This window comes from Schistocerca americana, chromosome 3 (assembly GCF_021461395.2).
Source record: "Schistocerca americana isolate TAMUIC-IGC-003095 chromosome 3, iqSchAmer2.1, whole genome shotgun sequence".
Taxonomy (NCBI): domain Eukaryota; kingdom Metazoa; phylum Arthropoda; class Insecta; order Orthoptera; family Acrididae; genus Schistocerca; species Schistocerca americana.
Window position 1 is genome coordinate 816,083,336 of NC_060121.1, and position 25,111 is coordinate 816,108,446.

Genomic DNA, 25,111 nt, shown 5'->3' on the forward strand with positions numbered 1-25,111 from the left:
TCCGATTACCTCCTAAATCGTTTTTATGGGCTAGGAACAGCAGGGGGCCTATAATACTTCCTTGGGGAAGGCCGGATATCACTTCTGTTTTACTAGATGACTTTTCGTCGATTACCACATACTTTGACCTTTTTGACGGGAAGTCACGAATCCAGTCGCACAGCTGTAGATGTGCACTATTGGCATGCAATTTAGTTGGAAGTTTCTTATGAGGATCTGTGTCAAAAGCCTTCTGGAAATCTAAAAAATATGGAATCAATTTGAGATCTCCTCTCGATGGCACTCATTACTTCGTGCGAATAAAAAGCTTTGTATTTCATAGGAACAATATATTCTGAATTAGTGCTGACAGTGTGTCAATAGACCGTTACCTTCGATGTAATTCGTAATATTCGAACACAGTATCCGTTCCAAAATCCTACTGCGTACCGCCATTAGTGATATAGATTTGCAGTTCAGCGGATTACTCCTTTCTCCTCTGTTGAGTATTGGTGGGACTTGTGAAACTTTCCAGTCTTTTTTTATGGATCTTTCGTCGAGCGACCGCTTGTATATAGTTGGCAAGTGTGTGGCTATTGTATCAGGATCCTCTGAAAGGAACCTTATTGGTACGCTATCCGGACCAGAAGACTTGCTTTATTCAGTGCTGTAAGCTGCTTCGCTACATCTAGAATATCTACTTTTAAGTTTCTCAAGTTGGCAGTTGTTCTCGATTTGAATTTCTGGAATATTTATTTCGTCTTCTTTGCTGAAGGAATTTCTGAAACTGTGTTAAATAGTACGTTGTTGGAGTGCCTGTGTTATTAAAAAATAAGATGAAATGTTCCTTCTGACATGTCTCTCCTGTACGATGGAAAAAAAAAAAAACTGTACGGCGATCTCTCGCGTAAGCGGGAAATCCTGGTTCGAGTCCCAGTCCGACACAAATGTTCACTGTCGCCATCAGTTATACAGCTGATGGATGTCCATATTCGCAGCCGCGAATATTTTTAATGCGTTTAGTAACTTCGCTTTAGTGATGCTGTGGATAATACTACGATTGGTTTTGCGTACTCAAGGTACTGAGTGTGTCTTTCTGCTGGTGTACTTTACACACGACCAGAATCTCTTTGGATTTTCTGTCAGGTTTCGAGACAGAAATTCGTTATGGAAGCTATTACAATCATCTCGCATTGAAGTCCGTGCTAAATTTTGATCTTCAGTAAAACATCGCGAATCTTGGAGATTTCGTGCTCTTTTAAATTTGTGCTTGCTTTTGTAGCTTCCGAAACAGCTTTCTGATGTTCATAGGGAATCAGTACCATATTTTAATAATGTATTCGGTATAACTCTCTCAATTGCTTGAGGAACTATTTCTTTGAATTTAAGCCTTAGGTAGTCTACCTTACATGGTTAGCTGGGAAGGAGTGGAGACTGTCTCTTCGGAAGGCTTCAAGTGAATTTTTATCTGATTTTTAAAATAGATATATTTTGCTTTTATTTTTGGTGGATTTGGATGTTGGGGTTGTTATTCTCGCTAAAAAGACCTTGTGGTCACTAATCCCAGTATCCGTCATGATGCTGCCTATTTGCTCGGGATCGTTTGTTACTAAGAAGTCAAATATATTTTCGCAACAATTTACATTTCGAGTGGGTTCCTGAAGTAATTGCTCAAAATAATTTTCTGAGAAAGCATTTAGTGCAGTTTCTGACGATCTTTCGAATCTACCACCGGCTTTATATATGTATTTTCGCCAACATGTCGAGAGTAGATTGAACTCACCACTGACTACATTTGCATGAGTGGGATATCTGTTTGTAATGAGACACAATTTTTCTTTGAACTGTTCGGCAATTGAATCATCTGAGTCAGGGGGTTGGTAAAAGGAACCAGTTTATAGTTTGTTTCAGTTACCAAGTTCAATCTCTACCACACTAACTTACAGGGATATCTACGTTAATTTCACTACAAGATTAACGCGTTTTAACAGCAACAAAGACGCCCCACCAAATGTATTTAATCTTTTCTTTATGAACACCGTTACGTCCTTCGTAAAAATTTCAGCTCAACTTATCTGCGGCTTTAGCCAGATTTCTGTTCTTATAACAATTTGACTTTCGGTAGTTTCTGGAATCTGGTCCTTTTCCAAGACAGCTACGACACTTTACAACTTCTTCTTTTGCTTGCGCCTTTGTCCCGCAGTTTTCGCAGGGTCGGCGTGGTTACGATCGGATTTGGCGGTATTAATTTAAGGGGTGGCCAGATTCCCTTCCTGCCGCCACCCCGTACCACACGGGACGGAATCAGTGTACCCCAGCTGTCTGCGTTTAGTGTAAACCTTGAAACAGTGCGAACGTGTTTCAAATGTCTTCAAGTCGTGTAAGTGAGGTAGGACGTGGGGACCAGCCCAGTATTCACCTAGTGGGATGTGGAAAACCGCCTAAAAACCGCATCCAGGCTGGCTGTGACACCGCCCCTCGTCGTAGATCTGCTGGGAGCATTCGATCCGAGGCCAGCGCGCCTATCCGAATCCAGGAAGCTGCTCATTAGCGCTCTCGGCTACCCTGGTGGGCCTACGACACTTTACAACTACCGTACTGACTGTTGATTTTGTCTAATCTCTAGCCTGGGTTTATCCAACGCACTTTGAAACTGGAGCCCTTTCTGCACATTGCGGAGAAGGTGTAATTTAAAAAACCGCCCAGTCCATTGTATACAGCCCCAACTACCCGTGGAGCTACCTCCTGCATGTAGCAGACACCTGACCTATTAAGCGGAACACGAAACCCCGCCATCCTATGGTGCAAGTCGAGAAATCTGCAACTTACAGAGTCGCAGAAATGGCTGAGCCTCTGGCTCACACCCTCTAATCGACTCTGCACCAAAGATCCGCCGTCGGTTCTGTCGACGATGCTGCAGATGGTGAGCTCTGACTTCATCTCGAAAGCAAGACTGACAATCTTTAGCACTTCAGCTAGCCGCCCAAAACCAGAGAGAATCTTTCCTGATCCAAAGGGACACACATACTTAGTACTGACATGTGCCATCACCTGCAGTTGGCAGCACCCTGTGTTCATCATGGCATTTGGAAGCACTTCTCCCAGTATGCACACAGAGTGACACAGGATTCTTTCCCCACCTTTGCAGCCATGTCCCTAAGGGTCCCATTATGCATCTGACATTGGAGCACCCAAGTAGCAGTAGACCCACCCTCTGTGAATTCCTAGATGTTGCGGGCCGACAGGCTTCCTTTGAAACAGAGTGACTGCATCTGGCTCAAGGACGTTGTCAGCTGCAGAAAGCGCCTGAACCTGTTCCTCAGACGAACTGGTTAGGCCCTTTGTTTCGTTCCCCCAGAAAGTCTTCCGCTGCTTGCCACACCTTGAAACAATCTCCCACTCGAGCATGGGTGAAGAATCATCCTCAATGTGGGCAGTACCCAGGGTGAGTACAGCAGTGAACCAATCGAAGACATGAGGGACGTGCTCACCATATCATGCATGTCCTTGTCCAGCCCCCCACAGCGATGCCCACTGGCAACAGGCTGAAGCTGCATGACCAAAGCCAGCACCACCTGGAGCTGCAAGTGAAGGGTGGGTCACCAACTCATCTCGCACCTGAACACAGCAATCAGCAATCTCTATCCATCCTAAAGTCGGAGGAACTATAGCACTCTGTCTTCAGGCCACAAGTGGCCCTTCGGGACCACCCGACCGCCGTATCATCCTCAGATGAGGATGCGGATAGGAGGAGCGTGTGGTCAGCACACCTCTCTCCTGGTCGTTACGATGGTTTTCTTTGACCGGAGCCGCTACTATTCGGTCGAGTAGCTCCTCAATTGGCATCACGAGGCTGAGTGCATCCCGAAAAATGGCAACAGCACATGGCGGCCCAGATGGTCACCCATCCAAATGCCGGCCACTTCGGTGAGCTGACGGGAACGGGTGTATCCACTGCGGCAAGGCCGTTGCCGGAGGAACTATAGAATAAACTTAAATTAAAACGCGGAAATCACAAAAGAATCGCTGTGTTCTGAAGTGCTGTAGCCTAGACGGGATCTGCTGCCCACGACCCAGTTGTACAATTGAAAGTAGCTGCTCACACGAAAACAAACGCCTGTCGCGAAACGAGCAGTGGAAATACCTCTATGCAGCAACACAAATAGACTGAAATGCACACTGTAAATAAAATTATAAGCCGCTTCTTGTTATCAGAAGCTCGTAGAAACTCACAACCGAGCGCTGTTTTTCGAACTGCTGCTGCCTCCACGGGAGCTGCGTCCCATCTAATGAGTTTTGCAATTGCAACAGACTGCGTACAAGAAAACAAACGCCTGACGCAAGACAAACGGTGGGAAACAGGTGCCGCCGGCCTCTTAGTAGCGACTGCAGGAGGGAGAGAGTGGCTTGCTGGGCTGGGCCAGGCTGGGGCAGATGAAAGGCGTGCTCTGGCCAGCGGAGCGTCTCGTGGTGCTCACACAATCAGGCGTCGGCAGGAAGTACGGCGGGGCCGCGCCCGCTGCTCAGTGGTTTGTGAAGGGCGGCGGCCACGTGACAGCGCCACGGGAAACGCGTAGATGAACTCAATGAAGGCTAACAGCCGGGGTGCTCACACGGCCCAGCATCTGCTGCTGCTGTTTGCTGAGCTCTACTCGTGGTACCGTGTCCGTTTCAATCTTCTCCAGATGCCACCATCAGCCATCCCGCACAGTAAGATAGTTAATTAACACTAGAACCAACAGATATTTCGAACCTCCTAAAAATGCCATTGGGACAAAAATGTCCCATCTCTAACATACGTCATTTCAACTTCTTTTTAGTTTTCTTATTTTAAGAGGTGAGTTTTTCTATAACAATTAGCCACACTAACAGTCTGTTATTTTGTACAAAGTGAAGCAAGTTAGGTGTTAGAGAGTATTTGTCTACTGTGATTTAATTGTATGCTGTAAATGATTCTTCTGATCTTTCCTGTGATATTGTTGCACTGTTGCTCTGAAAAATCTACAGCTCGCTCACCAATGTTTCAGTTCTCGTTTCAGAATGAAGGCACTAACACAGGAACAGCGCTTGTTGTTCTTAAATATATTTTACGCAAATTCTGGACGTTTCATTGCGGTGTGACTCCCATTCGAAAGCACATTTGGTCCAGGAATAACCATTTCTCAGTGAGATTACAGTGCATCAAATTGTGATGGTGAAATTTAAGCATCCTCTGATAAAATTTTTGTGTAATGCTATCCCCGTTTTTAACAGGTTGATGAAATGTTTTGAAACGATCGGATCCTTACCTAATTCCAGGGAGGGACAGTCAGAACGACCAGCCTCAGTTAGAAGCCTGGGGAATGTTGAGCGAGTACGAAGATATTCAGTGAGGAGCCCACTACATCAACAAGACATGAAGAAGAGCAACTGTGGACGCCATGGCGGTCTCTCCTGAGGATGATAAGAGGAAACTTAACTTTTTACCTCACAAAATTCAAAACTGCAGAACTTTGAAGGACAGGCATGTGGAGATGTGACGTTCTTTTCGAAACGAGATGATTGGGGCCTTTGAAAATGGAACAGTCACTTCCGATCGGATCTCATTTGGTGACGAGGCACGCTTCCATCTCCATGGGTACGTCAGCAAACAGAATTGGCGCCACTGGAGTACTGATAATCCATACGTACAACCTGCTGCTCCATCTCGCTCACAACAAGGTCGTGCACAAAGCATTAGTGGGCCCACTTTTATTGAGGGATCTATCACAACAAAAAAATACAGACAGGTACTGGAACATGGATTTCTACCTGTTGCGTGACGCTGCCTAACGGTCGGGAACTAATGGTTCATACAGGATGGACCACATTCACACCATACCGTGGACGACGTCGATATCTTTCAGAAGATGTTTAGAGATCAGATCGTTGCCATGGACACTTTAGAATTCACTGGACATGGTGTGCAATAGCCTACTTAAAGATCCAAACTCAATCCGTGTTACTTCTTATGGGGTTATTTGAAGGAAGGTACTTTCAAAGATACACCTGAAATACTCCAGGATATTGGTGCTGCGATTTCCAGAGAGATTGGTGCAGCCTAATATGATGTTTTTCGTAATGTCATCACGGAATTCAGTTAAAGGCTCTATATACTTATTTCTGTAGAAGTAAAACACTTTGAAAACCTTGTTTCCAAAATTCATGTTGTTTGCTGTAGCATAGATATGTTGTCAAGAATCTGTCACTCCATATTACTCTGTAAAAGATAAAAAGTTTCTAACACCTACTTTGCACCATTATGTTTATTCTAAAAGTTTGTGCAGTTATTCTAGATACTTACAATTCATTTTAAAATATTTTCATGCACTGGCATAGAAAACTGTAACAACACATTTATTGTGAACTGGTCTGTCACGCGATGCACATTTATGTGAACTTTTCCCTTCATTGCAAGATTTTCTCACTTGGCAATGGTGTCAGCTTCCATGTGCATAAGATGATTCAACGAGAATAATCAGAGCGCTGACACTAGTTTCTGTATAATCTCGGGCAAATTCCTTCATGAGTTTTAGAAGGAAATCATGTCTTGCTATTTTATGTTTGTTACTTCTCTGTAGATCACCCAAGCATTGATGCTCGCTATATCTAGAACACTCTAAACGGCGTGAACATGTCACATTCTTCCAACAGCTTTCACTGAGTACCCACGGGCCATCAGGTGAACAACATCTACTCTGTACTTAGTTTTATTTTAACATTGCACAGCGTCAGGATTTGACTTTTTGTCAGTTCCAGTTTGTTCATTTGTATACAAGGGAAATGTGAATTGTTACGTTCTTTCCTGTTTGTCATTGATACACTGTGCATAGCGTTCATATCGTATCGTTGTTTTTTAAAGGTACAGTCTTCTGTAGGTCCTTGTGAACTTCCTTCATGCCCTCAGATATGATTTCTGCTTTTGTTTGTAGCACCAAGCAAGCTTGTTCAGTCTGCTTTCAGACGTCGTGCTAATGAGACTGAGGAGAAAGAACTGTCACACGTTACATTCCTTCCCCTGGTTAGATGTGCACTTCAAGTTTCTCCTCTATAAAGCCACTAAGACGTCACCATCACGACCAGTTTCATCTTTTCGAAGACAAGAGAAATCATTTAGCATATATTTAGAATCTTTATCGCAGCCATCCAGCATTTCTGCCCGAACTTGTCAGAGTGTGAAGCCACTAGCTGAGTGAACCAACATGCACACTTAGACGGGAATAAATTGCTCATCTACACAAATCTACGGACCAGGAAATATGACATGAGAACAAACTTATGTTTTAACCTATCAGTCTGTGTGGATCTCATATCCAACTTGAGGAACCTCATGATTTCCCTGAAACAGTTGTGTGACGTTATAGAATCGTAAAACTGTATTTCTTACATCTCTGATCAAAGAAGGTCCATTTCTGTTCCTTTGGATTCAGTAGCACCCGTAAAATGCAGACTAGCAAGAAATGCATGAAGCCTTTTTAACGGTAATGATCAGTCTTCATCTTCCAAAATACTACGCTTCTTTCTTTCGGTATGTTTATGAATATGTTTGAGAATAGGTTCGTAATAAACGAACTCCAAGTACACGAGAGAAAATCACAGCTGACACACAATTCACAATTGGAGAAGGATCAGGATTCTACCTGAAGAACATTTTGCTGGAAACGCCTTCCAGGAATTCCAACATTATTAGAAACTATTTCTCACTTTATTCCATCAGGATGTTCAACCAAATTACTGTCAAAGAATGTTTTACGTAATTATGCTGCCTTTGAGCATGAATATAGCTTAATACTGGATCTTTACGTGGAAATCGCTAGCACCTCATATGTGCTCTGTCCATCTTTGTTATCCTGCAAAATGCTAACTGTAGCATCTCTGGCTGGACTACGACGAAGCATTGCGGCAGAGCCATCGCTACTACGTTTTCTAGGAAGATGGTGGAGTGGCTGAGGCGGTACGCAGAAACATGTGAAATATTTTTAATGAGATGAACACAGTTGCAATGAAAATCGGGAAAACAAAAATATACCTTCTCAGCAACCTTTTATTTCTTTCCTTTTCCGCTATTGTGTAGAGGAAATTCATCACAATCTTCATCGCTGCCCTTTTCTTCTTCGAAGCTCCCAGCTGTACTCTGTTATGCATCATAATCAGAATCAGTTGACATACTGTCTATATATATTCTCCTTTGAATTCAACTTTTTCAGTACTGTTTTTCGAAACTAACAACTGCTCACCTGTGAGACCACGAAAACAAGCCATGCTACTCTACTTCCCAGTGCCAGTTTATCCTGTTTATATAAATTTTTATTCTTTCAAAGACGCCACACTTGTAGTTTCATATCTGCATTGCAGCAGCACACACTATAAAGGCTACCAAAAATGTGCATCAATTGCCAGCGTCTGTTCTTTCGGACATCTCCGAAAGAACAGACACCATTTTGATGCTGCAGCTTCTACGAATTAAAGACCTTAGCTGCCAGTATGTACTGATTTATATCAACGGGGAAAGTTGAGAATTTGTGCCGGATCAGATTCGAATACGAGTCTCCTGCTTTCTAGGCGGATTCGCCGACCACTACGCCGTCCACACACAGTGGTCCACACAGCTGCATGAACTACCCTACTACTCCTCCCGTCAGATCCAGATTCTCAACTTATGCACACACTACAGGTCTACTCCCCTTTGCCCATTATTCTCATTACTCGCCGCATTTCGCCAAATTCCATAAGGGTTCCATAAGAACCAAGACACAAAGGAATTAAAGAAGTAAATAGCCCGTGGGCATTGATTTATATTAGTGGGGAATTGGAGAATGTGTACCAGACCAGTATTCTAACCCGAGTCTCCTACTTACTAGGTGGACGCGCTGAACACTATGCCATCCAGACACGGTGGTCAAAACCACTGCACAGACTACCCTACCATGCCTCTTGTCAGACCCAAATTTTCAACCTATCCACTCACTACATATGTAGTGCTCCTTGCTTATCTGTAGTGTGTGGGTAAGTTGATAATTTGGGTCTGACGGAGGCTTACGAGGGTAGACTGTGCAGCAGTGTTTGTTGATCTCTATGTCTGGACGGTGTAGTGGTCAGTGTATCCGCCTACTTAGCAGGAAACGCGGATTCGAATCCCGGCCTGGCACAAATTTTCAACTTTCGCCACTGACATAAATCAGTGCCCACTGGCAGTTAAAGTCTTTAATTCCTTTGTGACTTGGCAGCACTTAGTTTATTCAGTGGGACAAAAATGTTCCATTGGCAGTTTCTACATCTATGTCTACATACATACTCTGCAAGCCACGGTACAGTGCATGGCGGTGGGTACCCTGTACCACGACTACTTGTTTCCTTTACTGTTCCACTCGCATGTAGAACGAGAGAAAAACTACTATATATATGCCTATGAAGCCCTAATTCCTCGATTCTTGCCGCGCGGGGTAGCCGTGCGGTCTAGGGCTCCTTGCCACGGTTCACGCGGCTCGCCCCCGTCGGAGGTTCGAGTCCTTCCTCGGGCATGAGTGTGTGTGTGTCATCCTTAGCGTAAGTTAGTTTAAGTAAGATTAAGTAGTTGGTAAGCCTAGGGACCGATGACCTCAGCAGTTTGGTCCCACAGAACTTACCACAAATTTCCAAGATTTGTTTTTCCTCGATTCTTATCTTCGAGGTCCTACATGAAAGGTATGTGGCGGTAGTAGGATCGTTCTGAAGTCAGCTTCAAGGGCCAGTTCTCTAAACTTTCTCAGTAGTGTTCTTCGAAATGAATGTCTTCTTCCCGCCAGGTTCTACCACCTGATCTCGCCAAGCATATCTGTAAAAACTGCATGCTGATCGAACCTACTGGTAACAAATCTAGCAGCTCGTCTCTGAATTGCTTCTACGTCTTCTTTCAGTACGACCTGGTGCGGATCCAAATCACTCGAGCAGTACTCAAGAATAGGTCGCACTAGCATCCTAGACTGAAGAGCCAAAGAAACTGGCCCACCTGCCTAATATCGTGTAGGACCCCCGCGAGCACGCAGAAGTGCCCCAATACGACATGTCATGGACCTGACTAATGTCTGAAGTAGTGCTGGAGGGAACTGACACCATGAATCCTGTAGGGCTGTCCATGAATCTGTAAGATTACGAGGTGGTGGAGATCCCTTTCTGAACAGCACGTTGCAAGGTATCCCAGATATGAAACTCTTGGGAGTTTGGTAGCCAGCGGAAGTGTTTAAACTCAGAAGAGTGTTCCTGGAGCCACTCTGTAGCAATTCTAGACGTGTGGGGTGTCGCATTGTCCTGTTGGAATTGCCCAAGTTCATCGGAATGCACAATGGACATGAATGGATGCAGGTGATCAGAAGGGTGCTTACGTGCGTATCACCTGTCAGAGTCGTAACTAGACATATCAGGGGTCCCATATCACTCCAACTGCAGACGTTCCACACTATTAAAGAGCCTGCACTCGCTTGAACAGTCCCCTGATGACATGCAGGGTCCATGGATTCATGAGGCTGTCTCCATTCCCGTTCACGTCCATCCGCTGGATACAATTTGAAACGAGACTCTTCCGACCAGGGAACATGTTTCCAGTCATCAACAGTCCAACGTCCGTGTTGACGAACCCAGGCGAGGCGTAAAGCTTTATATCGTGCAGTCATCAAGGATACGCGACTTGACCTTTGGCTCCGATAGCCCATATGGATGATGTTTCGTTGAATGGTTCGCACGCTGACCCTTGTTGATGGCTCAGCATTGAAAACTACAGCAGTTTGAGGAAGGGTTGCACATCCGTCACACTGAACGATTCTCTTTTATTCGTCGTTGATCCCGTAGTTGCAGGATCTTTTTCCGGCCGCAGCGCTGTCGGAGATTTGATATTTTACCGGATTCCTGATATTCAAGGTACCACTCGAGAAATGGTCGTACGGGAAAAACCCCACTTCATCGCTACCTCGGAGGTGACGTGTCCTATCGCTCGTGCACCGACTACAACACCACGTGCGAAGTCACTTAAATCTTGATAACGTACAATTGTAGCAGCAGTAACGAATCTAATAACTGCAGCAGGCACTTGTTGTCTTGTATAGGCGTTGCCGACGGCAGCGTCGTTTTCTACATGTTTATATATCTCTGTATTTGAATACGCACGCCTATACCAGTTTCTTTGGCGCTTCAGTGTATATGCGGTCTCCTTTACAGATCAACGACTCTTTCCTAAAATTCCCCCAATAAACGGAAATCGACCGCCTTCTCTACCACAATGCTCACAAACTCGTTCCATTTCATATCGCTTTGCAACGATACGCCCAGATATTTAAACGATGTGGCTGTGACAAGCAGGACACTACAAATACTGTATCTGAACATTAAGGGTTTGTACACTCCTGGAAATTGAAATAAGAACACCGTGAATTCATTGTCCCAGTAAGGGGAAACTATATTGACACATTCCTGGGGTCAGATACATCACATGATCACACTGACAGAACCACAGGCACATAGACACAGGCAACAGAGCATGCACAATGTCGGCACTAGTACAGTGTATATCCACCTTTCGCAGCAATGCAGGCTGCTATTCTCCCATGGAGACGATCGTAGAGATGCTGGATGTAGTCCTGTGGAACGGCTTGCCATGCCATTTCCACCTGGCGCCTCAGTTAGACTAGCGTTCGTGCTGGACGTGCAGACCGCGTGAGACGACGCTTCATCCAGTCCCAAACATGCTCAATGGGGGACAGATCCGGAGATCTTGCTGGCCAGGATAGTTGACTTACACCTTCTAGAGCACATTGGGTGGCACGGGATACATGCGGACGTGCATTGTCCTGTTGGAACAGAAAGTTCCCTTGCCGGTCTAGGAATGGTAGAACGATGGGTTCGATGACGGTTTGGATGTACCGTGCACTATTCAGTGGTCCCTCGACGATCACCAGTGGTGTACGGCCAGTGTAGGAGATCGCTCCCCACACCATGATGCCGGGTGTTGGCAGTGTGTGCCTCGGTTGTATGCAGTCCTGATTGTGGCGCTTACCTGCACGGCGCCAACACGCATACGACCATCATTGGCACCAAGGCAGAAGCGACTCTCATCGCTGAAGACGACACGTCTCCATTCGTCCCTCCATTCACGCCTGTCGCGACACCACTGGAGGCGGGCTGCACGATGTTGGGGCGTGAGCGGAAGACGGCCTAACGATGTGTGGGACCGTAGCCCAGCTTCATGGAGACGGTTGCGAATGGTCCTCACCGATACCCCAGGAACAACAGTGTCCCTAATTTGCTGGGAAGTGGCGGTGCGGTCCCCTACGGCACTGCGTAGGATCCTACGGTCTTGGCGTGCATCCGTGCGTCGCTGCGGTCCGGTCCCAGGTCGACGGGCACGTGCACCTTCCGCCGACCACTGGCGACAACATCGATGTACTGTGGAGACCTCACGCCCCACGTGTTGAGCAATTCGGCGGTACGTCCACCCGGCCTCCCGCATGCCCACTATACGCCCTCGCTCAAAGTCCGTCAACTGCACATACGGTTCACGTCCACGCTGTCGCGGCATGCTACCAGTGTTAAAGACTGCGATGGAGCTCCGTATGCCACGGCAAACTGGCTGACACTGACGGCGGCGGTGCACAAATGCTGCGCAGCTAGCGCCATTCGACGGCCAACACCGCGGTTCCTGGTGTGTCCGCTGTGCCGTGCGTGTGATCATTGCTTGTACAGCCCTCTCGCAGTGTCCGGAGCAAGTATGGTGGGTCTGACACACCGGTGTCAATGTGTTCTTTTTTCCATTTCCAGGAGTGTATTTCCTACTCATTCGCTAAAACTTGCACTTTTACACATTAAGAGCCAGTTGCCATTCACCATATCAACTAGAAATTTTGTCTATGTTATCTTGTATCAATCTACAGTCACTTACCTTCGATACCTTCCTGTAAAACACAGCATCGTCAACCAACAACCGCAGATTGCTGCCCGCCCTGTCTGCCAGATCATTTATGTATATAGAAAATTGCAACGGTCCCGTCACATTTCCCTGGGGCATTGCTGACATTACCCTGTCTCCGATGAACACTTGCCATCGAGAGGATGACGTACTGGGTTCTATTACCTAATAAGTCTTCGAGTCATTCACATATCTGGGAGCCTATTCTATGTGCACATACCTTCGTTAACAGTCTGCAGTGAAGTACTGTGTCAAATGCTTTTCGGAAATCTAGGAATATGGAATCTGCCAGTTGCCCTTCATCCATAGTGGTTTGACATTTTTTTTTTTTCTCGAAAACTATGTGACTGACAGCCTTGACTTTTATTTCAAAATAAATTACGCTAACAGATACTTAAAAAATCATGAACTCTCATCAAATTCCTAAAAAGTTTTGGACTAGGGAGTGGGCTTAAACTTTTGCTGTGGGATCAAAATGTCCCATCGACGATTCTCGTATTAACACTATTATGACTGACTTTCCCACAAGGTTAAAGGTCACCTCACATACTATTAGTCAATCTTTTAAAACAGCCCACTGGTAGCTATAGACGGTGTAGAACTAGTACCATGCAGTCATGTGACTCTCCTCCACTGACGTAAGTCACAATGGTAAAGCGATTTGTATGAAGAAACAAGACACAAGGAAATTAAATATGCCAGTGGGCATTGATTTATATCAATGGAGAAAGTTGAAAATTTGTGCCGGACCACGATTCAAGCAAAAGTCTCCTGCTTTCTAGACAGTTGTGCCGACCACTATGCCATCGGGATACAGTGGACAGCAGAAGCACGACTTCATCTACATTAGGTACCTACCACGTCAGATGATAACCATGCGAACGTAATCTCCATTCCTTTTATAGGTAAAGCTTCATACAGAATAGGGCGAATTCCAAAGAACCATGGGTGTAAGGCAATATATTCTACCAATAACAGCCTTAAGAAAAATAACCCACTCTTTAAAAATAGCTAAGGACAAACTGTCTCTCTCTGGGGTCTATAAAATAACATGCGGTGAGTGCCCTAGTTTTTACATCGGCCAAACAGGGGGAGCGTTGTCAGTAAGGTATAAAGAGCATACACCAACGAGAAGTTGTGACGGCATACGGGGTTCGACTTTCGCCGAGCACCTCGTCCAAATGGACCATGCACCCAGTCCCCCAACTAATACTGAGCTGTTGCACTGTGAGGTAAAAGGAACAAGGCTAGATATTCTAGAGGAGATGCAGATTTTTAAACACTTGCTATCCGATAAACAAAACCTGCTGAACCATTAGTTGCTGCTGAGAAATAAAAACTTTTCTAAGGTTTCCAATCTTTGTTATGTTTGGTTTAATTTATACCTGTTACAACGACCATCGTATTTCTCTCCTGGTTGCCGCATACCATGTGCAGACATCAAACGCCGCGCTTCCCTTTAAATTTAAGTTTGGGCCACTACTCTTTACGAGAGTTTGGACGCCATTATAGTTCATTTTTACAATTATGCAGCACAGTAACTAAAACGTACCTGCTTCAAATACTTCCCCTTTCTATACGATAACGTTACGCGCATATCGCTTTACTTACAATGTTACCTGTGGAAGAATATTTCTGTCAAAGGTATATTGTAAATTTATATTTAGTACACTTCACCTGTGTCAGTCAATAGTACATAAGCGTGATAACGGAGATGTTGTACCCGTTGTACGCCCAGTTACAACCAATTAAATTATAGATAATGATTAAGGTTTTAAATAAGTGAGACAAGTAAAGTGCTCGATATTAGGCATGTTCGGTGGGGATACTTTACACGATGACTATATGTGCTTAAAGTCGTAAAGATTATTCTTAAACTTTATATACCCAACGAAGTAAATTTCCTGCCATCTAGTACAATTTCCGTATAGTTAATACACACAGGGACTTCATCTACATAATGCTTAGTTTGCTTACAATTACGGTTATCAGCTCCCAACACGTGATATACAGTCAGCCAATGATATACAGCCTTGACTCTCTGTATGCGCACGCGCACGAACTGTTATGTGCTCAGTACAATTCCGCGTGCAACGGTCAGTGTCAACCAGGGGGGCGCAGAAAGCTATGCGCAGAAAGCAACGTGTTTTCTCAGTTGTGCGCATGACGTCACGGTGGCAGCAGCTGTGCCAAACAGTACATAGTTCGAATTGTGTGTGATTGTTTTTCTTGTGTTGTTTTGTGTTTGAAGGAGTATTTTGATTGAGTTCTTTCTTCTGAGGTAATCAGTCAACAGCGGAAACATTCGGAATTCGGGAGTGTTACGGTTTTTGCTGTAATTGATATTTGATTCGGAACTGAAATAGTTAGCGATAGAGGACAGCGGGATCAACATTGTGTTCGCCAGCTCTATAGTTTATGGTTCGTCCTGTGAAATTCTTATTGGAGAATCTAAAAGTGAGTGAGAAAATTAATTTTTACAATGCCAGGCTGTGCTGTTACGGGCTGTTTTTCTTACAACCGGAGCACAAAGGGAACTGACGTAATGTATCACAGTTTCCCGCGTAATGAAACATTACAAAAACTATGGTTGTCGAAATGTTGTAGGAAAGACAGTGTAAATGTTGCGCATGCACGAATATGTTCTCGCCATTTCGCAGAAACAGATTACTTAAGGGATTTACAGTGTGAATTGCTTAATTTGCCCCGAAAAAGAATGCTCAAGCCAGATGCAGTTCCTTCGTGCCATTTGCCGCGCAGTAGTGCGACTGTCAATGTGTCACCCGCAACAGAAGACAGAACCAAACGGTATAAGAAACGAGAACTACATAAGAGATCTCTGGAAACTCTGGAAAAGCTGTCACCAAATAAGAAACATCATAATAAGAGCACATGTACCGATGACAGTTTTTTTTTCAGACACAGATAAAGTTACTTTGATGAATACTATAGCGGCTTTAGAAATAAGGAATGCTGTTCTTTCAAACAAGTGTGTGCAACTTCGAGCTCTTAAGTAAATTCATTTCAATGGGATTAAATGAATAGTTTCTGATTTATTTGAGGCGAGGTTTCGAATTTCAAGTGTGTGTCAGTGTGGTTGTGATCTGATATTTTACCGATGTGTGAGGCATAAGCTGCGAAAGAATATAACTCATCAGTTTTAACTGTAATATTTTAGCAGCAGAAAAGCAGTTTAGACATCTCAATTCTGGTATAAACAAAATCTTCCGCCAAAAACTTGACGTAAACGCGCATGCCGTGTCGTCTGCTTGTGAGCGCTTGCTTCCACGCTGACGTCACTAGACCAGCCAATGGCAGAGCAGAGCGCTTACAGCCCAACCCTATTATTTAGTATTTAGTGATGGGCTAAACTGCGATTTTCCGATATCAGTGATTTCTGTGAATGTACTTTTCAGTATCTGTTATTCTTAACTGTGATTTGTCGCAGTTAAGGAACCTAGGTCGTGTATCCCTCCGACATTGCTATTTCTGCTACTTCCGCGATTTCTGCGACTTCTGCTACTTCTGTGATTTCTGCTAATTCTGCGGCTTCTGCGATTTCTGTGACTCCTGCGATTTCTGCGACTTACCACCGTATGAAAAAGTTACATCTGTCCACACAGAAAATTGCATTTCAACAAACCTGTCATTGGTAAGTATGTTTTACGTTTGTTCTTCCGTTGGCTTTAATTTTGTATTAAAGAAACAACTGTGAAAATATTAATAGTGCAATTAATATGTAAGTAGCCATACAGTAGCGTAATAGTTCGTGTTTATAAAATGAATTCTAACATATTGTTATGTTCACATGTACGCGAACTACATTTCAGTCACTCATTAAAGAGATAACTCAAAATATCATTGTCAACAGATATGGAGAAATTGCCACTGCGTCTTTAGACCGTTTTCGTCAGACGAGAGGTTAGTTTCTAAGTGTTTTGACGGACTTAATTACTTCAGTGAGATCGTTCTTGCAAATGTGAAATATACCCCATTGAGTGGCTTTCGTTAGAGCAAACTTTAGCAATCCACTCTGTAAATTATATTGCTTTTAATTAGTGACAGCAAAAATTGTTTAATAATCCTTGTGATTTTGCAGACACAGTTCTGACTCAGATTACTGGTTGCTGTACGTATCTATACACATCAAGGCTGTTGAGAAAGACTCGTGAAGATTCAAGACTGCTCTTAGAAGATTTTGCAGTTTAAAAGTGACATAATTGTGAAATAAGTGTGCAGATGAGTGATTAAACTGTGTTTTATTGAAGTTGTTGTGCGATTTTAAAGGAATAATAAATGTTAAATACAGTGAGTGAATAATGAAAATCTCATTTTCAACATGTTTAAGCCGTCCTATACCCGTAATTTTCCGCCACTTATTTACTGGTAAACACTAGTTGGAGAGTGACATGCCGCCCCCCCCCCTCCCTTTCTCCATAATCTTGGTGTGACACTGACCTGTAACATATCCCAAAGTCTACAATATGCATTTTGAGGCTGTTGATATGAAAGTGGGAAGTACAGATCTTCCATTTAAATCAGGAATAGCTGAAGTGCATTACTTGAAAGTAACACAGGAAAAGCTTACTTATGTAGGTGGTAGTAGTGTCGGCAAAAAGTTCTTGTGTGTGAAGTTGCCATGTAGAACATCAGGTGTAAAACTTTTATCCCGAGTCTTGAACTGTGTCGGAACAAAAGTGAGGCATTCATGTGACCCAATAATACTGTTTTCATTTCACTATACTTATACAGATGTCTGAGTTCCTCTGTGATAACATTGCAAAGTCCTGTAGGCATGTGGAGTATTAAGCAAAACTGTCATATTGGAAGCAGAATCAAACACATTTGTGACGTTACTTGATATTTTCAGGAGAAAAAGGCAATGTTGCTTCTTATTAATATAATACTTTCAGAGTCACAGCTGTGTTTGACCAACCATAACTGATGCTGAATGTGCATGTCGTCATATAATGTGAAGGGCTTATTTCAATAGTGGTACTAGTCCATTACCTCCACTTTTCTGTCTCTAATGCTTCTGAAATTAATGATCCAAACAAACATAAATAAAGGTTCATCTCTAGCAAGAAGCCATATGCTTGAATATTTCTGGTATCTCAACTGTAGATTTTTCAGCGCTCATTTAACTTTACGACTCTGTATCTCAAAATGAACAAAAATGGACTTGTACCACTAATGAAATAAAGTCCTTCATATGCACACACAGCTCAACGATCTCGTGAGGCACAAGGCTTTCATAACGAAGTACGTACGTCGGTCAACAGATGGCACTAGGAAAAGAATGTTAACTGCGCTTTTTAGTTGCTACTTGCGACTCTTAGTTGCGATTTGTCACAGAAATCGCAGTTTCTCGGTAGCAAATAGCGTAGTATGAACTTCGCTCAACAGATGGCACTGCTAACTGCGGTTTTTAGTTGCTACTTGCGACTCTTAGTCCCGACTTGTCACGGAAATCGCAGTTGGACTCGACTGCGAATTGCAGAGACGAGCGTAGTACAAACTTTGGCCAACAGATGCCACTGTTAACCGCGCTTTTTAGTTGCTACTTGCGACTCTTAGTTGCGACTTGTCACTGAAATCGCAGAAAGCAGTGCTAAATTCGACCAATAGATGGCTCACGTCTTTGAATGTGAAATACTACTTGCGACTGCTAGCTGTGACTGAAATCGCAGTTAGATTCTGTAAAGTTGTTATTGTGATACCTGGGACTTCTCAGTCACTGTGATTTCTGACAGATACGCGATTTCCTGCCCACCACTATTTAGTAACCTTGGTGCCAACGTACTGACCGTTGCTTACCGACCGCGAGGTGAAGAGACTTCAGTTAAGTAGTTTTCATTCGACATGGTACCACGGTACTATAGGATTTAATTTTAATGTTGACTGTGCCTTACTCAGGCATGTTATAGTAATTTTATGCTTCTGAAGAAGGCTAGATTAATTTAGCCGAAACCTGGTAAAGACCAGAAAATTTGTGCAACTGAGGCTGATTCTTCAAAATATTAGTCTATCACAGTTGCTGACGGGGCTGCACTATGCTAAAAGTTCTTAAATTTCACTTTATGTGAGTGATGCTAGGTCGTAATTTCCTTCATGTTGGCGTCCCACATTAGCTTGCTCCGGAAGAATGATACAAGATATTTCATTTTTGTTAGTGTTATAAGCGATTATCATCGGTGTTTCCATCTATTTGCAAGCAATACCATACATTTGTTTAGTCTGAGCGACTGAGGGTTTAATCCCAGTCCTTGTAAGAAGCGTCGATCACTTTCAGATTCTTTCTGCATTTCTTCATTGTTTTTAAGCGACGCAACTTTCTAATACAGGGCAGCCTCATCTCTGAAAAGCGTTGTGGAACTTTCCAAATTATCCATCAGATCTGTTAAATATATTGTATTTCCTAACGTTAAGCACCTTTCATTGCATTTATTTTGATAGAATGTTGCATCGAGTTGGCGCACTACGAAATGATGTTGGTTAATTTCCAATCAGAGAAAGATGCACTATATCACTTTATAGTCGTGCGGGGTAGCCGCGCGGTCTCAGGCACCTTGCACGGTCTGTACGACTCCCCCCGTCGGAGGTTCGAGTCCTCCCTCGGGCATGGGTGTGTGTTGTCTATAGCGTAAGTTAGTTTAAGTTAGACTAAGTAGTGTGTAGACTTAGGAACCGATGACCTCAGCGGTTTGGTCCCGTAAGACCTTACCCCAAATTTCCAATCACTTTATATTAGCCACATATCTTCTGATGGTACGTAAGCTGTAATCACCCACTGTCCACACAGCAACAAGTAATATCTGAAAGTGTTAAATACGGCGGTATATAGGTGAGTATTTTTATAGTAGAGCGGTCGATGTATCGCTGCACGTCTTCAAACCTCTAGGACACTTAAGGAGCTTCGACAGGCACTGGTGCAAGAGTGGGAGGATATACCCCAGCAGCTGCTCGACCACCTGATCCAGAGTATGCCAACCCGTTGTGCGGCCTGTGTACGTGTGCATGGTGATCATATCCCATACTGATATTGGGATAAATGCGCAGGAAACAGTGGCGTTTTGTAGCACATGTCTTTCGGGACGGTTTTCTCAACTTATCACCAATACCGTGGACTCACAGATCTGTGTCGTGAGTGTTCCCTAGGTGCCTATGCTAATAGCGCCAGTTTTGTGTAGTGCCACGTTGTGTGCCACCACATTCTGCAGTTATCCTTAATTTATGAGCATGAGTGTAGTTTCGTTGCATACATGGGACTAACGTTTACAAATGTACGGTGCAATTTCCTTGGAGGATTTTCGAAATATGCAAGCGTATTTCTGAGTTTGTGGTATGTTATTCGAAACTTTGATATTTGTCATGTAATATACGGTGCCTACATTGAATGCATAAAGATTTAAACTTTTCTCTTAACAGGAACGTTGAATTGTGTTTCTATTTTTTGTAGTCTGTTTGCAATAAATGTTTGAAATCTGTTCGTTCTTTCTGAATAGCCCTGTATAATGACCGTAATCGGTAGGTTAGTAGTAATGCTCTATTCTGTAGACGCTCTCCGTTTTTAGCATACCAAAGGATAAAGGTGATGCGAGAGAAGCAGCACGGCGCGATAATATTCTGTATTCGTTTAAACCATACAACCAAGTAGGCGGTCAAGATGAACAACCTCGTACAACAGGGTGTATGTGGTTCAGGGACTTCAAGGAAGGCCATCTTGTCTGTGTAAAGCGCAGACCTGGTGTTTCGGCTTCTGCTGCGACTGAAGTCAACATCAACAAGCTGCTGTGAATGTCCATGAGGATCGGTGGATACCATTACGTAACCTCAGTGAAGTGCTGATCGATTATCACCGGTGATGAGCCAGGGCTCCTTCATTATGATCCTGAAGGAAAACGTACCAGCACAGAGTGGAAATCGGCAGAATTCTCCAAACCAAAACAGGCAAATGTTGTTCCCTCGGCAGGGAAGTGATGGTGATTACATTTTTTGACTGTCTTTGAATGATTTAGCATCATGCAGTTCCCTCCTGACACTCTCGTTGCAGCAGCATACTGCACGTTAATATTGGCTAAACTGAGGAAGCACATTGCAAAGAAACGATCAGTACTTTCTCGGACTAGGTGGCGGCTTCATCATGACAACGTGGGGCCTCACAACTCAAGTCATGCAGTATCTGGCTCAGTTCAACATTACCTGTGTACCGCATCCGCCTTATAGCCCAGATCTTGAACCATATGGTTTAATTTTTGTTCCCGTCACAAAAGGCAAAGCTTTGGGCCATTCGATTTGAGAACTCTGAAGCAGTGCTCAAGAATTGTGAGACGATTTTCGAGGACCTGAAAAAGAATGGCCTGAACCATGTGTTTGAGGACTGGCAGAACGCTATAAGAAGTGCATTCAAGTAGGGGAAGGCGCGGGACTCCTCGGAAAAAGATCACATAAATACTGAAATGAAGTAATAAGCATCTGTGAAATGAATCAATCTCGGTGTTTGTTGATCAGTCCTCGTACGTGCAAGAGATCTGGGGACACGGGAAGCTTCGTGATGGATAGTATAAGAGTAAGACAGAGATCTCGAAACCATGTTTTAAACTGTAAGACATTTCTAGGGGCAGATATGGACTCTGGTTTATATGGATTCATTCTTCCCACGCTCTACCCGTGAATGAAAGCGGAATAAAATTTAGTACGCTGTAGAACAGTGGCAGGTCTGTGGGACATGGCATATCGAAAAATCTAGCTTTGGACCTCAAGGAGTAGTATAGGGGGAGAAGTAGCTACGGTACACAAAGATTAGAATTTGCAAAACAGATTAGAGGAGGTCTTGTGAGTAGCAGTTACATAGAAATGAAAATATTAGCACAGGGTAGGAAACGAAAGGTACTGCCTCAGTCATATTGAAAGACTCATAACTTATAAGTTCAGCGAGATATAAATTCATACCGTAATTATTTACATGAACGCATCGCAACCTTTCTGCAAATTTAATCTGTTTTGGTTCACATTGTCGAACATCTTTCTATTTTTACAAAACTCACTAAACAATGCGTAATTTTCAAAAGAAGCATTTGCGAAGAAGTGCACCGGCCTGAAACGGTCGGAAGAAGTATGAATTGATAATCTGACGCATTAGTGTAGTATTTGATTCTTCTTATCCAGTTCGACATATAGTCTGACCTGTACTGTTATTCTTCAGTCAGGTCCTCCAATTTCGTTTCTTGACAGGTCGATCTAAATGCATACAAGTTTCACTGAACAACTGGTAAAATATCATTTTGTGTTTCGGTCATCACAGTGGAGGATACGTTTATCTAATAAATTGGATTCATTATCTAGTATATGGGGAACATCGTTTACTCCAGTGGCATTGTTTTCACTTAGGTCTTTCAGCACTCTGACATATTCTTCTCGCAGTATCGTGTCTCCCATCGTATCCTCACCTTATTCCTCCTCTCTTTCTGTTATATTGTCCTAACGTTAGTTTTCTTTATATAGACTATGCTCCTCGGAGTATGGGACCTCATCATCATTATCAGACCCTGTATATATTCCTTCCACATTTCAGCTTTTCATCTTTACTTGGTACTGGCTTGGCATCTGAGTTTGTGCTATTAATCTGCCTTCTTTACTGCAAAGATATGTTTAATTTTCCTATAGGGACCATTTCTCTTTCTCCCAGTCATTCATGTTTCTACAACCATACATTTGTCCTCTAGTCATTCGTGCTTAGCCGTTTTGCCATTCCTGTCGGCCTCACATTTTAGATGTTGGTACTTCTTCTAGGGGCAACGGTCTTGCCGCAGTGGCTACAACGGTTCCCGTCAGATCACCAAAGTTAAGCGCTGTCGGGCATGACCAGCACTCGGATGGGTGACCATCCGGGCCACCATGCGCTGTTGCCATTTTTCGGGGTGCGCTCAGCCTCGTGACGCCAATTGAGGAGCTACTCGACCGAATAGTAGCGGCTATGGTCAAAGAAAACCATCATAACGAGTGGCAGAGCGGTGTGCTGACCACACGCCCCTCCTATCCGCATCCTCATCTGAGGATGACACAGAAGTCGGATGGTCCCGATGGGCCACTTGTGACCTGATAACGGAGTGCTTTACTTCTTCTCGCATGCTTCGTTTGCTGCATTTTTATATTTTCTACTTCCATCGGTTAAATTCAATATCTCTTGTGATATCCAAGGATTTTTACTAGACCTTATCTTATTAGCTATTTGATCCTTTACCGCCTTCACCGTTTCATCTCTCAAAACTACCCCTTTCTCTTCTACTGTATTCAGTTCCACTGTTTCAATACTCCCTTTGAAACTCTCATCAACCTCTGGCTTTTTTAACTTATCCCGGTCCCATTTCCTTAATCTACGGTTCATAATCAATAAATTACGATCAGAGTTCGCATCTGCCGCTGGAAATTCCTTTCAGTTTAAAATCTGGTTCCGGTGTCTCTGTCGTGCCATTATAAGAGTTAATCAATGTGAAACCATCCAGGTCTGCAGGCCTCTTCCATGCATACAAACGTTTTTCATGATTCTTAAAATTTAGCAGCGATTAAATTATGCTGTATGCAAAATTCTACCTGGCGGCTTCCTCTTTCAGTCCTTTTCCCCAGTCTACACTCCCCTACTATTTTTCCTTCTCGCCCTACTACCGAATTTCAGTCATCCATCACAGTTAACCTTGTCTCTCCATTAACTATCTGAATAACTTCTTTTATCTCATGATACATTCTTCCAATTCCTTCATCGCCTGCGGATCTATTTGGGATATAAACTTGTACAACAGTGTTGTACGTTGGTTTTATGTCTATTTTGACTATGATAATTCTTTCACTAAGCTGTTCATAGTAGCTTACCATCGTTCTTAGTTCTTCATTCTTTATTAAGTATACTCCTGCATTGCCTCAAACTGATTTTGTGCTGATACCCATTTACTGACTTGACTGGAAGTCCTGTTCTTCTTACCACCGTACTTCACTAATTTCCACTACATATAACTTCTGCTTGTCCTTTTCCTTCATTAAATTCTCCAACTTACCTACCCCTTAAGGGATCCAACATTCTACGCTCTGTTTTGTTTTTCCTGAAGATGCAGTTCCCCTAGTAGGCCCGCCTTTAAATTCGAATGTGGTACTATTACGCCTCTGGAATGTTTCACCCAGGAGGATGTCGTCATCATTAATCACAGAGTAGAGCTACATGCCCTCAGGAAGAAACATAACGGCTGTAGTTTCCTCTTGCTTTCAGCGTTTGCAGTACCAGCACAGCAAGGCCATGTCGGCTGATTTACACGGCCAGGTCAATCAACCATTAAGACTATTGCTCTTGCAACTTCTGGAAAGGTTGCTGCCCCTCTTCAGGAACCACGGGCTAGTCTGGCTTCCCCGCAGATAACCCTCCGCTGGGTCACCTAAACCACCCCATGTCGGCAAGGTTCATGTTCAAGGTTTCACAAATACCTGCCAGTACATATTTCTTTGCTTGAGTGAACTAAGGAAGCAGAGAGAAATGAAGAGTGGGTAGGCTTCTTAATCCCAGCTATCCAGGTTGTTCTTCGATTTAGACTCATTTTTAGTGATGATTGTCTGAGCGAGTAGCACCGAACTTGAAAAGAGCAAGTGGAATTGGCTCTAAAGACACAGCGAATTTGGCCTTCAGCGCACCGTGAGTCTCCAGTACTGGCCGCTAGCCAACACCTTGCATTCCGCTTCTGACAAGAAGCCAAACAAACATTCCCTCCCAGAAACAACGACCCGGCCTATCCCTGCCTACAGTTAATACCAGAAGGGAAGTCTCTCTGCCGTCTAGCTTATTCCGTTTGCAACTCAAGGAGAGCAACCCATTTTTATTAAAATCCATCTTATGAGAAAATTATGGGATAGGAGAAATACGACGCAATACGTGTCTTTTATAATAAGTCTTTAGTGCTAACCAGTAATCACGATACTGTTTGTTGACAGGGAATCAATGAAACAAGTATGAAGCGTCGGATGAATTACTGCTTCAGCCTCTTCAACCAGATGGCGATCAAAATACGAGACAAATAACTGGAATAACGTTACAAGCTTACTTGTGCGTGGCTCCTGAACCGGATTAAATCACAAGTCAAAATAAAAATATAAATTTCAGAAGAGAGGAGGTCTAGCGTATTACCTGATCAGATGAGG

General features: G+C 43.6%; 1 pseudogene; it reads left to right on the forward strand.

Moving 5' to 3' along the window:
* Nucleotides 1-22,724: 22,724 nt before the first annotated feature.
* Nucleotides 22,725-22,842, forward strand: LOC124608041 (annotated as a pseudogene).
* The last annotated feature ends 2,269 nt before the right edge of the window (nt 22,843-25,111 follow it).